The sequence below is a fragment of the Dama dama genome, chromosome 9 (genome assembly GCF_033118175.1).
Source record: "Dama dama isolate Ldn47 chromosome 9, ASM3311817v1, whole genome shotgun sequence".
In the NCBI taxonomy this organism is placed as follows: Eukaryota; Metazoa; Chordata; class Mammalia; order Artiodactyla; family Cervidae; genus Dama; species Dama dama.
Window position 1 is genome coordinate 88,097,992 of NC_083689.1, and position 22,652 is coordinate 88,120,643.

The following is a 22,652-nucleotide window of genomic DNA, read 5'->3' on the forward strand; positions in this document are numbered from 1 at the left end:
ATGGGAAAATGTGTATTCAGGGAGAACCGGATATGGTTCTGTCCCTTGCAGATTGAGGTGGTGTCCTGGGATTCAGCTGAGTTTGCAGCTACCGAGGCAGTTGTAGTCTGTATTAACCTGGTTGCGTTCCCTGTTGAAGCTAGACGATTAGTGAGAAGCTTTGAATATTTGAATGAGTATCGTGCTAGTATTGTTTGAAACCTGCCTTGGTCGGATTGCTTTGTTTTTGTTGCCCTGCATTTCCCAGCTTCTGGCTGTTGAAAGCATTGCGATGCAGAAAAGTCTTTGGATTGCTTTTGAAAACGTGGGTCAGCGAGAAAGGAAAGTTCTGTTAATTACTGGTGTGGTTAAGGGCTTGTACTCCAACAATATTTAACATGTGCAGTAGAATTCCCGTTTACTAATATACTAGTATAATTCTTCTGTAAGTTGAAACTTTGTAAGTACAGTATTGAAGCGAACTAAAATTAATATTGTGCTTCCCTTCAACACCTTTTGTTGGTGGCAAATACAGTATTCTATTTGAAAATTAATCTTGACAATCTTCTGCAGAATATACAGGACAAATGACTTTTATATATGTAGTACCTTCCCCCTTCTTCTCTTCATAAGTGAACTTAGGTTTGGATCTTGAGAGGAACATGTTGATGGGCAGTAGGCAAAACTTGTTTTATAGATCCCTCATATCTGTCGTAATTGTCCTTTGGAATTTTGACAACCTTGGTTAAGTATCAGAGGAGGAAAGATTTGATTCCTGTGTTGACAATAACTCTAGACAGTTGAAGGTGTTTTTTGTGTCTGTGTGTGGTTTTTTCTTTTCTTTTTTTGGATAAGCTTCTTTAGAAGATTTAGAAAGGACTTAACAAATTAGGACATTTTTGACTTAAGGCTACATACATCTTTTGATGGAAAAGTAAATTTTATTTATGTCAGCCATGGAACAGGGGTGTTTTATTCCTTTTATATTGTTCATCATGAGTTCAATTTTTGTCTAATTTAATTTCAGCTTATCATTTCTTATCTGCATATTGCAGACTTCTCTGAAGGTGTTCTGAAAGTATTAAAAATTCAAAATTCACAGCACTGTTTACACATCTTCAAGCCTTTTTTCAAAACGACTTAAGTATTAAGGGCCCTGTGGTTATGATAAAGTTCAGCTTTTCATAATGAAAGAATATAGTCTTATGCCAGTTCTTAACTAAATTGAATTAGGCATGTTTAGTGTGTTGCAGTTCTAAGGTTTTTTAAAAATAGAATTTATTTGGTAGAGGAGTTTTAGGTTCACCACAGAAATAAGCAGAAAACGTAGTGTTCCAATTAAATTTTTAATAAATATAAATGAGAACCTAAGAAAAATTATATTTGTGAGCAGTCCATTGTGAGATTTTCATCATTTGTGTTTGGGAATAAAAATACTATTTGTGTGACTGTGTATATGAGAATTGTTCATGTTCTAAAAAGTATCCTCCAGTTCAGTATATTTTTTAAAAGTTGCCACTGAGAAGTACAAATTTCCCTCTTTCCTTTATCTTAGATATCAACCTAGACTCACTGGAGACAATACAGTGTAGTGGTTAAGTGTGCAAATTCTGAAGTTAGACAAGATTTGGGTTGGAATCCTGACTCTGCTACTTACTAGCTGTGTGATCTTGCAAAGGTCAGTTTCCCCATCTGTAAAATGGGGTAATAATGGTATCTCCCTCATATGATACTTCTTTAAGGTTAATGAGAAATCCCTGAATGTATTCAGCACAGTGACTGATACATAATAAGTGTTTAGTAAATTAGCTCAAATAATACATAATTTTATCATCATTAAATTGCTTACCAATTCTATAGGAACTCCCATCCTAATAGCTATTTGAGAGAATGTTTTGAATTCCAAGGGCCTGTCTACCATGATTAAGTACATCAAATTTTTTATTTTAACTTTATAAAGACTTTCAGCAGGTGAAGCACATTTAGAGATGGAATTCAAGTGTTTTCTGTAAATTCCTAATTTTGAATAAAGGGAAAAGCCTTAGAGACTTGGTTAAATGTCAAATCTTTCATAAAAGTATTGAAGAAATTTTTTTGGCTAAATTAATATATGATTACCAGTGACTGGTCACTTTAGTTATTGATTACGTGATTTAAAGGAGGTTCGAGTTCACAGTGGTTTGTTAGATAGACTAGGGTTCCCTAGTCACAGAGTTTCAATCATGTGTCCAGGTTGTTCAGTGATGTTGGTCACAAAAGAATCAAGTGACAATATGTACACCAATGCAAATATAATAAAACTCTTAGTATTTTGTATCTTGTTTCTCTGTGTACATGGTGAATCATTAGTCTCGTGTTTATTACTAAGCATTTTCATTCGTTTGGTTAAGGCCAGAAGTTTTAAGTTTGTATAATTGTAACTATTACATTTATTTGAATACTCTTTTTTTTTTTGCAAAATTTAGGAAAAAATTTTTAAAAGAAAAATATTCTCTGCATGTATTTTTTATGTAGAAAATGTCCTGTATCTAAAACAGCTAATAATTTTTTTTTTTTCCCAAGAGAGAAAAGTTAAAGGAGTTTTTCACTGATACTTCGTTTATTATAATAGAGCTTCTTTTCGTGGTCCTCCTCTTCTCTTCCTTTCTTCCTCAGAGGTGAGAGGTGACAGTAAGGTAGTATAGTCCCTTTAGTCCACCTTCTATTACATATAGAGATTTTAAACTATGAGCCTGCAGTAGCAGGAGCCTCTTGGGCTGAATCCAGTTGACAAATACATATTGCTTGCTCTTAGTGTATTTGGAGCATTGAGTGATTAGTTGCCACTTTTAAAAATAGGAAAACTTCATGTTTAAGAAGTCTTGATTTCTAGCATCACTTGAGAAATCACAGGACTTGGCTTCACCTGGTTGTTGTTAGTGCTTGAGAATAGTTTTCTCTAGCTGAGTAGTGATTGCCCCACTTAAGTTCTGAGCTCCACAGTTAACTGGGGTCTCCACCAGGCCTGCTTCACCTGTGATATTATTTGTGTGGCGTCTGGCTAACTAGATCTTACCCTGGACCTAAGATGCAAGTTTTCTCAAGCCTGAAGTTTGAAGAAAAAAGAAATAAGGAATACCTTTCGTTTGCTTAAAAATCATCGTACTCTTTCTACAAAAATATAAATCATTCTTAAGTCAAATAATTGTTAAATGTTAGTACTAAGACATGTAGAGTTCATTAACTTTGTCACTGATTGCATTGTAACTCTGAGTGGGTCATTATTTCTTAATAAAAGCCGGAGTGAGAATTTCAGAGATTAGGTATGGACAAAGTGACCGTAGAACCTGAACATAACCAGATAATTTTACTATATTATATGAGTGGGAGATCAATGTAGTAGGGGCTTAACTTAAGAGATACAGCAATGAGTAAGATATTCCTTTTCTTCGTGAGTCTCTCTTCCAAGAGAGTTTTCAATCTAGTAGAAAGTTAAATGGGCTTCCCTCATAGCTCAGTTGGTAAAGAATCTGCCGGGAATGCAGGAGACCCCTGTTGGATTCCTGGGTTGGGAATCTCCACCGGAGAAGGGAAAGGCTACCCGCTCCAGTGTTCTGGCCTAGAGAATTCCGTGGACTGTATATGCCATAGGGTCGCAAAGAGTCGGACACTATTGAGCAACTTTCACTTTCAGAAAACTAAGTACCTTTAAGTAGCTGAAGATAAATATCATGAGTAAAGTTTGAGCACATGGTCATGGGGGTTAAAATAATAAGATTTATATAATTAGGATCAGTAAGGTTTTAGAGGAAAAATAGCAGGTATGTTTTCAGTGCTGCTTAATTTATCCTGAACAAGAGGTAATTGATTCCTGCGACCTTTGCCTAATGATTCTGTCAGGTAAAAAAGAATTACGAATTAATGAGTATAGTTTTTTGACCTTTAGTAAAGTATCTGTCCTCAGTTCAGTTGCTCAGTCATGTCTGCCTCTTTGTGACTGACCCCATGGCCTGCAGCATGAGAGGCTTCCCCATCCATCACCAACTCTCGGAGCTTGCTCAAACTCATGTCTATCGAGTCGGTGATGCCATCCAGCCATCTCATCCTCTGTAGTCCCCTTCTCCTACCTTCGATCCCTCCCAGCATCAGGGTCTTCTCCAGTGAGTCAACTCTTTGCATGAGGTGGCCAAAGTATTGGAGTTTCAGCTTCAGCATCAGTCCTTCCAATGAGTATTCAGGACTGATTTCCTTTAGGATGGACTGATTGCATCTCCTTGCAGTCCAAGGGACTCTCAAGAGTCTTCTCCAACTCCATGGTTCAAAAGCATCAATTCTTCGGTGTTCAGCTTTCTTTATAGTCCAACTCTCACATGTATGCATGACTACTGGAAAAATCATAGCTTTGACTAGATGGACCTTTCTTGGTAAAGTAATGTCTCTGCTTTTTAATATGCTGTCTAGGTTGATCATAGTTTTTGTTCCAAGAACTCTTAATTATGTACCTGTGGTGTGGAGTAGGTTGAAGGGGGTGCCTATAGTAACTGAGAATACACTGCACTACTAGAGGCTTGAATCACTCTGGATCATAGATTAGTCTCTTGGGAAACCAGGCAAATATTATTGACAGAGACAGAACAACAACAAAAATCCAACAGGGCTAAATTAGGAAGAAGGGGAAAATGAAGAGGTCTTTCAGTTGGTTTGTTCCCTGTTTACTAGCTGTTACAGAAACAAAAAATTGCCTTAAAGAGCAGCTCAGATACTCCAAAGAATACCTTAGTGGGGGCAGGTTGATGGAACTTAGAGTGTTATTGACCACTATTACTGCTGACATTTCTTGGTTGCCTACTACCCAATAGGAACTGCCCTAATTGATTTACTGGTGTTGGAGTTGTGTATTGCTTTGCTCCAGAACTTGGTTGCTAAAACATTTATTTGCTCTTAATTCTAAAATTTGGGCAAGACTTGATGGGGACTGCTCCATGTGTCACCTGTTGGCTATAATGTCCAAGGTAGCTTTTTAACTTGTAGATCTGGTACTTCAGCTGGACATATGTGTGTGTGTCTGTGTCCCAATACCCCACCCCCTGCCAAGAAGTTCCGTTAGCTTGAACTTCTTCATAGCATGGCAGATGGGTTCCATAGGGAGTGTTCCAAGAGGACAAGATGTACCATGCCAATGCTCTGTGTTCTTCATGTTTGTTTATGTTCCAGTGGCCAGTGCTAATCATGTGACTCAATCTACATTTAGTGTGGGAGTGGGTTATACAAGGGCACCAGTCACATCAACAACCTATGATGTTAAATTCGTCCCTTCTTATCCACGGCTTGATTTTCCATCATCTCAGTTGCTCTTGGTTGGTTTCTTGGGGGCATCAGAGTAACTGCCTACTGCATGTGTTATTCATCTAAAGTAAATATTAGATAATAGAGTGCTAGTTATTAGGGGAGGCATAGGAGAAAGGGCAAGTACTTTTAAGTTTTTTTCCTTAAAAACCATGTAGGGTCTACATGGTAAATTGTCTTTCATCAAATGGTCCAATTATCCCAACAATATATTTTGCTTCTGACCACCATGATCTTAATTTTAAACCACAAATGCTGAATATGGATGTTGGTTATGGCTCATTGCTTGAATATGCAAATATATGTATGGTAGGTGTGTTATTTTGAAATCACCTGGAGTATGTTTCTCTTCTGGGCTAAATAAAAAATAGTTATCAGGTAAAATTGACAAATAACTTTTCACTATGTCTAACCACATCAGTGGGATTCTGATAAGGCTTTTAAGTATTTCAGTGATTACATGATTTTGTGAGTGAAACAGGGAACATTATGGGGGACAGAAAGAAATAGAATGTACAATCTAGCTGGACAATAAGGCATTAATGATATAGAAACAGGATGATAAAATTAACCTATTGACACATTGTACAAATATATTTTTCAAATTAGAGGATAGTTTTGGAAGAATTAAAGGGTGACTTTGAAATTTTATACTATTCTCTTTTACTTAAGTTTTATAGGAAATTTGATTAGCTTTTGTAGCATCAGTATATGATGTTATGGGGCTTGCCTGGTGGCTCAGTGGTAAAGAATCTGCTTGCCAATGCAGGAGACATGGATTCTATCCCTGGGTCACAAAGATTCCCTGGAGAAGGAAATGACAACCCTCTCCAGTATTCTTGCCAGAGAAATCCCATGAACAGATAGAGGAGCCTGGTGGGCCGCAGTCCATGGAGTTGAAAAGAGTCAGACATGTCTTAGTGATTAAACAACAACAACCTATGATACTAAACTAGTCTCTCCTTATTCACGGCTTCATTTTCCACCATCTCAGTTACTCTTGGTTGATCATAGTCCCAAAATACTAAATGAAAATGTCCAAATATAGGCAAGTCATAGTTTTAAGAAGTGTACACTTTTCATTGTACAGGAGACAGGGAGCAAGACCATCACCCCAAAAAAGAAATGCAAAAAAGCAAAACGGCTGCTTGAGGAGGGCTTACAAATAGCTGTGAAAAGAAGAGAAGCAAAAAGCAAAGGAGGAAAGGAAAGATATACCCATTTGAAAGCAGAGTTCCAAAGAATAGCAAGGAGGGATAAGAAAGCCTTCCTCAGTGATCAGTGCAAAGAAATAGAGGAGAACAATAGAATAGGAAAGACTAGAGATCTCTTCAAGAAAACTAGAGATACCAAGGGAGCATTTCATGCAAAGATGGGCACAATTAAAGGACAGAAATGGTATGGACCTAACAGAAGCAGAAGATATTAAGAAGAGGTGGCAAGAATACACAGAAGAACTGTACGAAAAAGATCTTCACGACCCAGATAATCACGATGGTGTGATGACTCACCTAGAGCCAGACATCCTGGAATGCAAAGTCAAGTGGGGCTTAGGAAGCATCACTACTAACAAAGTTAGTGGAGGTGATGGAATTCAGTTGAGCTATTTCAAATCCTAAAAGATGATGCTGTGAAAGTGCTGCACTCAATATGTCAGCAAATTTAGAAAACTCAGCAGTGGCCACAGGACTGGAAATGGTCAGTTTTCATTCCAATCCCAAAGAAAGGCAGTGCCAAAGAATGCTCAAACTAGCACACAGTCGCACTCATCTCACACACTAGTAAAGTAATGCTCAAAAGTCTCCAAGCCAGGCTTTAGCAATACGTGAACCATGAACTTCCAGATGTTCAAGCTGGTTTTACAAAAGGCAGAGGAACCAGAGGTCAAATTGCCAACATCTGCTGGATCCTCGAAAAAGCAACCAGAAAAACATCTATTTCTTTTTTATTAACTATGCCAAAGCCTTTGACTGTGTGGATCATAATAAACTGTAGAAAATTCTGAAAGAGATGGGAATACCAGACCACCTGACCTGCCTCTTGAGAAACCTGTTTGCAGGTGTGGAAGCAACAGTTAGAACTGGACATGGAACAACAGACTGGTTCCAGATAGGAAAAGGAGTACCTCAAGGCTGTATATTGTCACCCTGCTTATTTAATTTATATGCAGAGTACATCATGAGAAACGCTGGGCTGGAAGAAGCACAAGCTGGAATCAAGATTACTGGGAGAAATATCAATAACCTCAGATATGCAGATGACACCACCCTTATGGCAGAAAGTGAAGACGAACTAAAGAGCCTCTTGATGAAAGTGAAAGAGGAGAGTGAAAAAGTTGGCTTTTAAGCTCAACATTCAGAAAACTAAGATCATGGCATCTGGTCCCATCACTTCATGGCAAATAGATGGGGAACAGTGGAAACAGTGGCAGACTTTATTTTTGGGGGCTCCAAAATCACTGCAGATGGTGACCGCAGCCATGAAATTAAAAGATGCTTACTCCTAGAGAGGAAAGTTATGACCAACCTAGACAGCATATTAAAAAGTGGAGACATTCCTTTGCCAACAAAGGTCTGTCTAGAAGCTATGGTTTTTCTAGTAGTCCTGTATGAATGTGACGGTTGGACTGTGAAGAAAGCTGAGTGCCGAAGAACTGATGCTTTTGAACTGTGGTGTTGGAGAAGACTCTTGAGAGTCCCTTGGACTGCAAGGAGATCCAACCAGTCCATCCTAAAGGAAATCAGTCCAGAATATTCACTGAAGGGGCTGATGCTGAAGCTGAAACTCCAAAACTTTGGCCACCTGGTATGAAGAACTGACTCATTGGAAAAGACCCTGATGCTGGGAAAGATTGAAGGCAGGAGGTGGAGGGGATGACAGAGGATGAGATGGCTGGATGGCATCACCGACTCGACGGACATGAGTTTGAGTGAACTCTGGGAGTTGGTGATGGACAGGGAGGCCTGGAGTGCTGCAGCCCATGGGGGTCACAAAGAGTCGGACATGACTGAGCAACTGAACTGACACTTTTTCAGAGCAGTGTGATGAAATCTTTCTCCATCCTCCCCAGACGTGAATCATACCTTTGTAATCATATCCAGTGTATCCTGCCTTCATTTAGTAGTTCTCTCTTGGTCTTCAGATCAAAACTCTTGCAGTATCACAGTTTTGTGTCAAGTAAGCCTTATTTTAATAATGCCCCCAAAGTGCAAGAGTAGTGATTTTGGCAATTGGGATATGTCAAAAGAAGCTGAAAGTTTTCTTAATAGGAAACAAAAGAAATCATATGCTGTGATTATGAAGATCTGTGGTAGGAGTGAATCTTCTGTGTGTGAAATTGTATAGGAAAAAGAAATTCATGATAGTTTTGCTGTTGAACCTTAAACTGCAAAAGTTACCACCAGTATGTTGTAGGGCTTAGTTGAAATGCAAAAGGCGTTACCTTGTACAATAAGACATTGTGAGAGAGACTACATTCACATGACTTTATTACAATATATCATATAGTTCTGTTATTGATTATTGTTAATCTCTTACTCTGCCTTATGTATAAATTAAATTTTATCATGGGTATCTGTATATGGGAAAAACAGAGTGTGTATGGGATTCCTTACTAATTCAAGGTTTCAGGCATGCCTGAGAGTCTTGGAATGTATCCCCTGAGGATAAGAGAACTACTGTGTAATCAGGAGAGCGATCGGCACAGATAAATAGCATTTTAGTGATAGAGGAAACTGTCACTGCCCAGTGTAGAAGCAGACTCCGGTGGAGTGACTGGAGGTCACACAGCGAGGTAGTGCTTGGGAATCCATGTCCCATGACTTTTCAAATACATTTATATTTGAGTAATAAAATGTTTAAAGATTTTTTGTGTGTCGGGAAGGAAGTGGAAAGGCAGAGGCCCATTATTGAGTAATCATTTACTATATTCTAGGTACTTTACATAGGCTGTCTCATTTAATTTTCATAATTATATAGAGGGAATAGATATTATCCACATTTTTACTGTTGAGAAAACTAACAGAACTGGATTTCCAATGCAGTTGCTACGCTTGTTCCTTTGTCTTACCCATTCCAGTACATATAATATACACAGATAGAAGTGTACCCACACAAAACTTAGTATAATCTAGAACTGACTAATCACTGGGTATAATGGACTGAATTATATCTCTCCAAAAGTCATAGATTGAAGCCCGAACCCCCAGTGTGACTGTAGAGTGAGGACATTTAAGGTGATAATTGAGGTTAAATGAGATCGTAAGGGGGGTCCATAATTCACTAGGACTGGTGTTCTTAGAAGAGGAGGAGACAAGGAGGGCACGTGCGCAGAAAAGAGGCCATTTGAATTCACAGTGAGAAAGTGGCCATCTCTAAGTCAAGGAGAGATACTCACGAGAAACCAGCTCTACCTGTTGTGTGTGTTAGTAGTCTTTCACTGTGTCTGACTCCTTGTGAGTCCATGGACTGTAGCCTGTCCATGGGGTTTCCCGGGCAAGAATACTGGAATGGGTTGCCATTTCCTTCCCCAGGGGATCCTCCTGACCCAGGAACCAAATTCATGCCTCTTGTGTCTCCTGCACTGCAGGCAGATTCTTTCCCCACTGAGCTATCAGGGAACTGTTGAAGTCTTAATCTTGGATTCAGTCTCCAGAACTGTGAAAAAGTAAAACAACTGTGTTGTTTAAGCCACCTAGTATATGGAATTTTGTTATGGCATTGTGAACTGACTGATACACTCGGTAATCCTGCATCTTTAAAAATGACTTTGATTAATTTTGCAGCAGATTAAATGCACATTTACTGCTTGAGAAATGGCCTTCATTCTTTTATTGCATTTTTTTTCACTATAGGAAGGAAAAACTAGCTGCTTCTTTGTGAGTTAGTGACTTATATTTCCTCTTTTGGCTATAGTTGTGTTGAAAGATGGGAAACATTTAAATGCATGTCTGATTATTGTAGTGCAAAAAGATCCTAGGTTTGGCCATGGGTGGTGGCTGTAGAATATCTGTGAGTGAAACATTATTCCGGTAGATTTTCTGTATTCACTCTGTGAACATTGTAACATTGTTATTTGTCACATTCCTTTATTTTATCTGTCTTTAGCTAAGGGAAAGACCTAGAGATCTCTCTCAATTCTTTATAAAGTCTTCTTCATAGGTAGAAGTTCACAGTTCTTAACTGTTCACAGTTAAGATACATGTATAATAGTAGAACCATATTTCTCTTTCATCCATGTCTATCTACCTAAATATTGACTAATCTCTCAGATTTTTCAAAGTAAACTTATTTTGAGGCAATTGTAGTTTCATATTTAGTTGTAAGAAATAATGCAGAGATGTTTCCTTCACCCATTTTTCCTCAATGGCGGCATCTGGTGGTATCACAACTAGGAGTCAGTTTCAATTGATGGAGTTCACTTATCTTACTCAGATTTCACCAGTTCTACGTACGGTGTGTGTGTGTGGTATGCATTTAAATCTACAGAGTTTCATTACATGTGTTCAGTTCAGTCTCTCAGTCGTGTCCGACTCTTTGTGACCCCCTGAACTGCAGCACACCAGGCCTCTCTGGCCATCACCATCTCCCGGAGTCCACCCAAACCCATGTCCATTGAGTTGGTGAAGCCTTCCAACCGTCTCATCCTCTGTCATCCCCTTCTCCTCCTGCCCTCAATCTTTCCCAGCATCAGGGTCTTTTCAAATGAGTCAGCTCTTTGCATCAGGTGGCCAAAGTACTGGAGTTTCAGCTTGAGCATCAGTCCTTCCAATGAACACCCAGGACTAATATCCTTTAGGATGGACTGGTTGGATCTCCTTGCAGTCCAAGGACTTGAGAGTCCTTGAAAGTGCAAGACTCTCAAGACACTTCTCCAACACCACAGTTCAAAACCATCAGTTGTTCGGTTCTCAGCTTTCTTTATAGTTCAACTCTCACATCCATACATGACTACTGGAAAAACCATAGCCTTCACTAGACGGACCTTTGTTGACAAAGTAATGTCTCTGCTTTTTAATATGCTGTCTAGGTTGGTCATAACTTTCCTCTCTAGGAGTAAGCATCTTTTAACTGCATGGCTGCAATCACCATCTGCAGTGATTTTGGAGCCCCCAAAAATAAAGTCTGCCACTGTTTCCACCGTTTCCCCATCTGTTTGCCTTGAAGTGATGGGACCAGATGCCATGATCTTAGTTTTCTGAATGTTGAGCTTAAAAGCCAACTTTTTCACTCTCCTCTTTCACTTTCATCAAGAGGCTCTTTAGTTCGTCTTCACTTCCTGCCATAAGGGTGGTGTCATCTGCATATCTGAGGTTATTGATATTTCTCCCAGTAATCTTGATTCCAGCTTGTGCTTCTTCCAGCCCAGCGTTTCTCATGATGTACTCTGCATATAAGTTAAATAAGCAGGATGACAATATACTTGACATACTCCTTTTCCTAATTGGAACCAGTCTGTTGTTCCATGTCCAGGTCTAGATGTTGCTTCCTGACCTGCAAACAGGTTTCTCAAGAGGCAGGTCAGGTAGTCTGGTATTCCCATCTCTTTCAGAATTTTCTACAGTTTATTATGATCCACACAGTCAAAGGCTTTGGCATAGTCAATAAAGCAGAAATAGATGTTTTTCTTGAACTCATCACCAAAGTAAAGATTCAGAATAGTTTCATTACTACCAGGACCCCTCGTGTTGTCCTTTTACAAACCCACCCCTCTTCATTTCTAACTCCCAGCAACTATTAATCTATTCTTCATTTTGTCATTTCCAAAAGATTATATAAATGGAATTGTGTAGTATGTAATTTTTTGGAATAGCATTTATCACTGAACACAATTTCCTCAAAATTTATCCAAGTTGTTGCTTGTAGCAATTCTTAGTTCTTTTTTGTCACTGAGTAGTATTCTGTGACATGAATGTGCTACAGTTTCTTAATCATTAACTCATCACAGAACATTTGGGTATTTCTGCTTTTGACTGTTATGAGAAAAAAAGCTGCTATGAGTGTTTGTTTTTGTGTGAACATAATTTTTCATTTTTTTAGACTAATGTCCAAGAGTGCAACTACTGAATTGTGTGGTGATTGCATATTGACTTTTATAAGAAACTGCATCTGTTTTCAAGAGTAGCTGTGTTATTCTAATTCTCACCAGCGATACATGAGTGGTGTTGATTCCCTGTATCCTCACTACTCACAGTTTTTAATTTAAGGTGTTCACATAGATGCCTATCTTTTTATGTGCTAATTTGTCATCTGTTTATCTTCCTGGCTGGAATGTCTGTTAATCTTTTGCCCCGTTTCCAATAGGATTGTTTGTCATGGAGTTTTCAGAATTTTTATGTATTCTAAATACTAGTCTTTCATCTGATATGTGGTTTGGGAATGTTTTCTCTTATTCTGTACTTTGTCTTTTTTTGACAAGTTCTTTCACAGAGCAAAAGTTTTTAATTTTAATGAAAATTTATTAATATCTTTCTTTAAGGTTGCACTTTTAGAGGCAAGTCTAAGAACTCCTAGCCTTACAGAGCAAAAAAAAAAAAAAGAACTCCTAGCCTGGGCTTCATAGATTTTCTCCTTTGATTGTTTCCAAAAGTTTTATAGTTTTATGTTTTATAGTTAAGTCTATGATTCATTCTGATTTCTTTTTTTAATGAAAGATATGGTTTAAACTGATGTTCATATTTTTGCTTCAGTTCAGTTCAGTCGCTCAGTCATGTCCGACTTTTTGTGACCCCATGGATTGCAGCACGCCAGGCTTGCCTGGCCATCACCAACTCTTCAGAGCTTGCTCGACTCATGTTCGTTGAGTTGCTGATGCCATCCAACCATCTCATCCTCTGTTGTCCCCTTCTCCTCCTGCCTTCAGTCTTTCCCAGCATCAGGGTCTTTTCCAGTGAGTCAGTTCTTTGCATCAGGTGGCCAAAGTATTGGATCTTCGGCTTCAGCATCAGTCCTTCCAATGAATATTCGGGACTGATTTCCTTTAGGATGGACTGGTTGGATCTCCTTGCAGTCCAAGGGACTCTCAAGAATCTTCTCCAACAACATGGATCAAAAGCACCAGTTTTTTGGCACTCAGCTTTCTTTATGGTCCGTATCTCACACCCGTACATGACTACTGGAAAAACGATAGCCTTGACTAGATGGACCTTTGTGGGCAAAGTTATGTTTCTGCTTCTTAATATGCTGTTTCGTTTTGTTATAGCTTTTCTTTCAAGGAGCAAGCGTATATATATTTTTTGATTTGTTTATTTTAATTTGAGGCTAATTACAGTATTGTAGTAGATTTTACTATACATTGACATGAATCAGCCATGGGTGTACATGTGTCCCCCATCCTGAACCCCCGTCCCACATCTGTCCCCATCCCATTGCTCAGGGTTGTCCCAGTACACTGGCTTTGAGTGCCCTGTTTCATGCATTGAAATAGACTGGTGATCTATTTCCCATATGGTAATATACATGTTTCAATGCTATTCTCTCAAATCATCCCACCCCTCCTTCTGCCACAGAGTCCAAAAGTCTGTTCTTTACATCTGTGTCTCTTTTGCTATCTCACATATAGGGTCATTGTTACCTTCTTTCTAAATTCCATATGTATATGTGTTAATGTACTGTATTGGTATTTTTGTTTCTGCCTTACTTCACTCTGTATAATAGGCTCCAGTTTCATCCATCTCACTAGAACTGATTCAAATGCATTCTCTTTGATAGCTGAGTAATATTCCATTATGTATATGTACAGCTTTCTTATCCATTCATCTGCTGATGGACATCTAGGGTGCTTTCATGTCCTAGCTGTTGTAAACAGTGCTGCGATGAACATTGGGGTACACATGTATCTTTCAGTTCTGGTTTCCTCAATGTGTATGCCCAGCAGTGGGATTGCTGGGTCATATGGCAGTTCTATTTCCAGTTTTTTAAGGAATCTCTACACTGTTCTCCATAGTGGCTGTACTAGTTTGCATTCCCACCAGCACTGTAGGAGGGTTCCCTTTTCTCCACATCCTCTCCAGCATTTATTGTTTGTAGACTTTTTGATAGCAGCCATTCTGACTGGCGTGAGATGGTACCTCATTGTGGTTTTGATTTGCATTTCTCTGATAATGAGTGATGTTGAGCATCTTTTCATGTGTTTGTTAGCCATCTGTGTGTCTTCTCTGGAGAAATGTCTGTTTAGTTTTTTGGCCCATTTTTTGATTGGGTCGTTTATTTTTCTAGTATTGAGCTGCATGAGCTGCTTGTATATTTTTGAGATTAATTCTTTGTCAGTTGCTTCATTTGCTATTATTGTCTCCCATTCTGAAGGCTGTCTTTTCACCTTGCTTATAGTTTCCTTTGTTTTGCAAAAGCTTTTAAGTTTAATTAGGTCCCAACTGTTGATTTTTGCTTTTTAATTCCATTACTCTAGGAGGTGGGTCATAGAGGATCCTGCTGTGATTTATGTCAGAGAGTGTTCTGCCTATGTTTTCCTCTAGGAGTTTTATAGTTTCTGGTCTTACATTTAGATCTTTAATCCATTTTGAGTTTATTTTTGTATATGGTGTTAGAAAGTGTTCTGGTTTCATTCTTTTACAGATGGTTGACCAGTTTTCCCAGCACCACTTGTTAAAGAGATTGGCTTTTCTCCATTGTATATTCTTGCCTCCTTTGTCAAAGATTAGGTGTCCATAGGTGCGTGGATTTATCTATGGGCTTTCTGTTTTGTTCCATTGATCTATATTTCTGTCTTTGTGCCAGTACCATACACTCTTGATGACTGTAGCTTTGTAATATAGTCTGAAGTTAGGCAGATTGATTCCTCCAGTTCCATTCTTCTTTCTGAAGATTAGGAGCAAGCATCTTTTAATTTCATGGCTACAGTCACCATCTGCAGTGATTTTGGAGCCCAAGAAAATAAAATCTGTCACTGTTTCCTTTGTTTCCCCATCTATTTGCTGTGAAGTCATGGGATTGGATGCCATGATCTTAGTTTATTTAATTTGAGTTTTAAGCCAGCTTTTTCACTCTTTTTTTCATCAAGAGGTTCTTTAGATCTTTGCCTTCTGCCCTTAGGGTTGTGTCATCTGCATATCTGAGGTTATTGGTATTTCCCCTGGCAATCTTGATTTCAGCTTGTGCTTCATTCAGTCTGGCATTTTGCTTGATGTGTTTTGCATATAAGTTAAATAAACAAGGTGACAATATACAGTCTTGATGTTCTCTTTTCCCAATTTGGAACCAGTCCGTTGTTCCATGTCCTGTTCTAACTGTTGCTTCTTGGCCTGCATACAGATTTCTCAGGAGGCAGTTAGGGTGATCCAGTATTCCCATCTCTTGAAGAATTTATCCATAGTTTGTTGTGATCCACACAGTCAAAGGATTTGGCCTAGTCAATAAAGCAGAAGTAGGTGTTTTTCTGGAACTCTCCTGCTTTTATTGATGACCCAATGGATGTTGGCAATTTGATCTCTGGTTCTCTGCCTTTTCTAAATCCAGCTTGGAACATCTGGAAGGTCTCAGTTCACATACTGTTGAAGCCTTTCTTGGACAACTTTGAGCACGACTTTGCTAGTGTGTGAGATGAGTACAATTGTGCGGTAGTTTGAGCATTCTTTGGCATTGCCTTTCTTTGGGATTGGAATGAAAACTGACCTTTTCCAGTTTTCATTTTTACTTAGAAATATCCAGTTACTCTAGCGCTGTTGGTTGAAGTATCTTTCTTCCATTGAATTGGAATTCCGTTCAATTGCTTTTGCACTTTCATAGATAAAATTGGGCATATATGTGTGGGTTTACTTGTGGGTTCTTTATTGTGTTCTATTGATCTATATGTCTCCATTTGCTAATATCATACTCCTGATATCTAACTATGTAGTAGCCTTAATGGACATGGGTTTGGGTGGACTCCAGGAGTTGGTGATGGACAGGGAGGTCTGGCATGCTGCAGTTCATGGCGTCACAAAGAGTCGGATACGACTGAGCAACTGAACTGAACTGAGTAGCCTTAATATTGGGTAAAGTGATTCCTCTCACCTTTTAGTTTGGTTTTAGCTATTCTAAGACTTGTGGCTTTACATATAAATTTTAGAATAGGCTTGTTCATGTCTAGAAAAACTTTGTTGAAATTTTCATAGAAATTGCATTAAACCTTTAGATCAGTTTTGGAAGAGTTGACATCTTTACTGTATTGACATGGCATGTCTCCATTTATTTAGTTTTTTTTTTCCCTTTAATCAGCATTTTGTAATTAATAATATATCAATCCTGTATTAATAGGCTTCTCAGGTGGAACCTAGTGGTAAAGAACCCGTCTGTTAATGCAGGAGATGTAAGAGATATGGGTTTGATCCCTGGTTCAGGAAGATCCTTCGGAGGAGGGCATGACAATCCACTCCATTACTCTTGCCTGCAGAGTCCCATGGACAGAGAACCGTGGCAGGCTACAGTCCATAGATTTGTACATAGTAGACCATGACTAAAGCATGTAATCCTATATTATATCTGTTTAATTGTACTTAATTTTTTGGTTTTCTTTGAAGCAATTCTGTTAATATTACTATGTTAAGTTCCCACATGTTTATTGTTAGTATATAAAAATGTGGATTGATTTATGTATGTTGGTCTTGCACCTTTGACCTTGCTGAACTTATCTTTTAGTTCTAAGAGACTTTTGACAGATTCCATAGGATTTTGTACATAGACAATCATGTCAATTGCAAATAGGGAGTTTTTTCTTTCTGATTTTTATGTTATTTCTTGTCATATACAGTGACTAGAAATTCTTTAGAATGAGAGTGGTGAGAGCAGACATCCTTGCTTTGTCCTTTGTCTTAGGTGGAAAGCGTTTAAGTGTTTTTTTACCATCAAATATGATGTTAAGTGTAGTAGGCTTTTTTGAGAAGAGTGGATAGATATTATCAAGTTGAGGTAGATTGCCTCTCTTCCTAGTTTACTGTGAGTTTTTAACCATGAGTGGGTGTTGGATATTTTCAGATTCTTTTTTCTGAGTCAATTTATGTGACCATATGATTTTTTTTCTTTAGCATGTTGATGTGGTGGATTATGCTGATTTTTTTTTTTTAAATGTTGAACCAGCCTTGCGTGCCTGGAATAAATCTCATTACGGTATAGTGTATGCTAAGCATTGCTGAACTCACGTTGTTGGTATGTTGAGAATTTTTGTCTTAATTAATGAGAGAAATTCTTCTCTAGTTTTCTTGTGATATCTTTGTCTTGCTTCATTATTTGAGTAATGCTGGCCACATAGCATGGGGTAAGGACGTGTTCCCTCCTCTTCTTTTTGGAAGAGTTTTTGACGTATTAGTATTAATATTTGGTAGAATTCTTCAGTGAAAACATTTCAGCCTGGGATTTATTATTTCTTTTGCAGATTTAAAATTATGAATTCATTTTTAAATGGTTATATAAGTTACATTTATTTTATTTTGGCAATATGTGCTTTGGTTTTTTTTTTTTTTTTTTTTTTTTGCTCTTTTTAGTTTCTTGAGGAATTTAAGATTACTGATTTGAGACTTTACCTGTTGCCCAAAGCAAGCATTTAATGCTATTGCTTTCCCTCTTAACACCTCTTTGGCCTTGCATATTCTGTATCTTTTGACATGTTGTCTTCTGAGGCATTGCCATATCATCCCTGATAGCTCAGTTCGTAAAGAATCTGCCTACAATGCAGGAGACCCCAGTTTGATTCCTGGGTTGGGGAGATCCCCTGGAGAAGGGATTGGCTACCCACTCCAGTATTCTGGCCTGGAGAATTCCATGGACTATATAGTTCATGGGGTCACAAAGAGTTGGACATGACTGAGCAACTTTCACTTTCAGTAGCAGCTAGGCCGGTTTGTTTTTTTTCTTCCCCCATTTATTTTTATTAGTTGGAGGCTAATTACTTTACAATATTGTAGTGGTTTTTGCCATACAGTGACATGAATCAGCCATGGATTTACGTGTGTTCACCATCCCGATACCCCCTCCCACCTCCCTCTCCACCTGATCCCTCTGGGTCTTCCCAGTTCACCAGCCCCGAGCACTTGTCTCATGCATCCAACCTGGGCTGGTGATCTGTTTCACCCTTGATAATGTACATGTTTTGATGCTGTTCTCTCGAAACATCCCACCCTCGCCTTCTCCCACAGATTCCAAAAGTCTGTTCTCTACATCTGTGTCTCTTTTTCTGTTTTGCATATAGGGTTATCATTACCATCTTTCTAAATTCCATATATATGCGTTAGTATACTGTATTGGTCTTTATCTTTCTGGCTTACTTCACTCTGTATAATGGGCTCCAGTTTCATCCATCTCATTAGAACTGATTCAAACGAATTCTTTTTAATGGCTGAGTAATAATCCATGGTAGGCTGTTTTTAATGGTAGCCATGCCTGAGGGTTCTATTTGAGCCATATTCTCACCATCACTTTTATTTTCTGTTTTCGATTTTTCTTTTTGGATAATAGCTATTCTGATTGGTGTGAAATGGTTTCTCGTTGTGTTTTGATTTGCATTTTTCTACTGAATAGTGATATTGAGCGTCTTTTCATGTACTTACTGTCCATTTGTATATTTTCTTTGGGAAAATATCCAAGTCCTTTGCCCATTTTTTAATCAGGTTTTTTTGGTTGAGTTTTGGGAACTCTTTATATATTCTGATTATCAGTCCCTTTTCAGATAACTGGTTTGCAGATATTTTCTTTTGTTTTGAGAGTTTGCTTTTTTACTTTGTTGATAATATCTTTTAATAAACAGAGGTATTTAACTTTGGTGAATTCCAGTTTTTTTATGAACTCCAGTTTTTTATGCCTATACAGTTTTTACCTCATCCATTTATTATGATTTTAAAACCTTTTGAGAAGAATGGTAGTCTATTTACCCATATTTTTGCTTTTCCCATTGTCCTTTCTTCTTTCTTCATGTGCCAAGAGTCCTGTTTTATCAATTGAAGAACTTTTTTAGCCACTCTTGAAGGATGTGTCTGCAAATGACAGATTCTTTTAGTTTTTTTGTTGCCTGCTATGTCTTTGTTTTCCCTTAATTCCTGAAAGATAATTTTGTCAGATACAAAATACATGGTTGAGAGTTTTTTTCAGTGCTTGGAAGTTTTTTGTTACTGGCTTTGACCTGTGTGGTTTCAGATGAGAAAGCTGTCATTTGGGTTTGTGTGCCCTGCACCCTGTCTGTGTAGCTGCTTTCCATTTTTGTCTTCCTTGTTTTCAGGTACGTGTGTCAGGTTGTCACATCTGTGGGTTTACCTGTCTGTGGTTTGCTCAGCTTAATGTGTAGATTTACACCTTTCTCCAGATTGGGAAGTTTTCAGCCATTTGTTGAATATTCTTCACTCTACTCTTTCTCTTCATGGGACACTAATGATACGGATCTAGGTCTTTTCATTATTGTCCCATCCATCTATGAGACCTTGTTGTTTTCAATGATTTTTCTTTTTTTTCTTGTCGTTCAGATTGGGTAAGTTCTGTTGAGCTGGCCTCGGATTCACCAATTCTGTCCCCTGTAGTTCCCACTGTTGAGTCCATCTAAACAGTTTTTAGTTTTCTTTCTTATTGTAGTTTTCAATTCTGTAATTGCCATTTGGTTCATTTTTTAAAATAATTTCTATTTCTTGGCTTGAATTTTGTCTATTTTAAGAGAATTTGTAATTGATGGAGAATTTTTAGACAGCTGCTTTACAATCTTTGTTGGATAATTCTAACATCTCTTTCATATCAGTATTGGCATCTGTTGACTGTCTGTTTTTCATTCAAGTAGTGATTTTTGTTGTTCTTACTGTGATGGGTGATTTTTATTGTATTTTAGACACTGTGTTTTCCATGTAGTTTCTTAAAATCACTTTGTCCCCTTTGTTGTTGTTGTTGTTAGTCATTCAGTTGTGTCCAAATCTTGGCAACCCATGGACAGTAGTCTGCCAGATTCCTCCGTCCATGGGATTTTCCAGGCAAGAGTACTGGAGTGGGTTGCCATTCCTTTCTCCAGGGAATCTTCCTGACCCAGGGATTGAACATGGGTTTCCCACATTGCAGACAGGTTCTTTACCGTCTGATCCACCAGGAAAGCACTTGTCCCCTTAGTATGATTAATATATATTTACTGTAGAAAATGGGGACTATTGGAAAATACAAAGAAAAATGTCACTTTTTTTTTTATTGCCAAAGGTAATTCCTATTAAATTTTTATATAAATATGTAACATATATATGAAAGCAAATATGTACAGGTATAGCTTGGAGATATTATACTGTGAGTTCCATCCCAGACCACCACATCAGAGGGAATACAGCAATAAAGCAAACCATGTGAATTTAAAAAATTCTATTACTTTCAATATATTCATGTTAAAATTATGGTTGCAGTGTACTGTCATGTCTGTTAAGTGTACAATAGCATTATGTCTAAAAAAAAGTACATACTTTTTTAATTAAAGATATTTTTGGTTAAATATTTTGTTGCTAAAAAATTTTATTGCTAAAAAGAAATTAAATGTTAACTGAACCTTCAGTAACATCAAAGATCAGTAATCAAGTTTCACCATAACAAATAAAATAATAATGAAAAAGTTGAAATATTGCGAGAATTACCAAAATGTGACACAGAGATATAAATTGAGCAAATGCTGTTGGAAAGATGGTGCTGATAGACTTGCTCCATGGAGGGTTACCACAAACCTTCAGTACTTACAGAGGTATGATTATTTGCAAAGGACAACAAAGTAGCGAACAATGAGATATTCCTGTGTATATTTTCATCCTCCCAAATATAACTGTAGCTAACACTTTCACATATAAGGAAATTGAGGTAAGGAGTTTTAGGTAACTTTCTCAGGCCACAAAACTACCAAATGACTCAGATGCAAGCTTTTAATCCCCAAGTCTATACTTTTAACCACTGTAGTACCATCTGTCTTGTTCTGTTTTTTGCTTTTTCTTACCACTTCAGAAAAATTGTTTCAACTGAAAAATGAACTTATTTTGGGAGGGATAATCAATAGACTAACAGCCCTCTAAAAGACATGGTGAATGGTGTTTAAGTAGTTCAGTATATATGTGTATAGATATTTGAATATGTCTAGGTGCATACATGTGTATATGTATTTTGGAAGATTATCTTAGAGAAAGGAGTTTTGATACCTCTGTTTTAGGCACTCACTTGGGGATATTTAAATAAATACCTCTTTATATTTAAATAGGAAGCAATAATAGGCTTTTTTTTCTTTTTATAAGTTTTTATCTTTGAAAAGAAGGTGGTTGGTTTTTGTTTTTAAAGTAAATCATTGTTAGTTTCCTTATTTATTGAGGAGCAAATTGTGTAGAAATTATTCCACAAATTATCTCACTTAAGTGACCTAAGGTCACCATCGCATATATGTAGAGATCTTGGTTGTTTACCCTAACAATGAGATTTAGGGTAACTGCCTAAGCATGGATTTAGGAGGAAATTCCTAATTACTATGTTAAATAGTGATTGTATGAGAGTTTAGGAATAATTCACTGCCTTTTAGTTTCTGCCTAAGGAAACTAATCTGGGTATCTACAGTGCAATTGTTACTGTATGTATTTTTATTTACTTTTTCACAGCAATGGTAAGGTGATGGTAAGAGAAATTAAATTGCAATCTTCAGTATTTCTTTGGAATCCTATAGAATTCTATACATTTGTCATTGCCTGCAGTTAAAGACTCCTTAATGATGTGGTTTATGTTTGCTCTTTTAGTCATTACATAAATTAACTATTCATGGAATTCAGGAATAAAGAACACTTACAGAGGACTGTATCCTCTAGTTAGTACTAGAATACATGAATGTTATCCTCAGAATATTTTCATCATGAATCCATTTTTGAAATAATTATAAAAGTGAAAAGTATTTACAGTATTTAATCATTTCATTTTGCTACTGTTTTTTAGGGACCTATTCTATGTAATTTGATAATATAACATTTAACATTGTAGAGTGAGAAATCAGACAAAGTCTTAGAGTCCTGAGGAGAAATAGTACATTTTATTAAATTAGTATTAACTCTCATGGAAATGGTATTATTTGCTTAGGGTGCAGGGTCTGTGAGTACAGTGGAAGAAAAATTTGAAATATAAAAGCTAGCAGACATGTGTTGTAAATGCAATGGTAAGGAGCCTGAGCGTTCTCTTGTAGATGTGTGGAATTATAATGCTGTCTTTTTCTACTTTTTTAAAACTTAAAAAAAAAAAAAAGATATTTCAGTTAGTTTGCTTTTTTCTCCTTTATCCACTCCCGTGTAATCATCTCCAATGATGGTTCTTTTCTATTTCCTAAATTACTTTAGAATCTGACATCCTTTTTTTTTTAATCTCATGTGGCTTCAAACCCTCATTTTTTT

General features: G+C 37.5%; 1 protein-coding gene across 1 annotated transcript in view; it reads left to right on the forward strand.

Annotated features, from left to right (window-relative positions):
- The window catches only part of RASA1 (RAS p21 protein activator 1), a 108,405-nt gene that overhangs the window by 1,039 nt on the left and 84,714 nt on the right, over positions 1–22,652 (forward strand). The gene's annotated exons all lie outside the window — the stretch shown is intronic.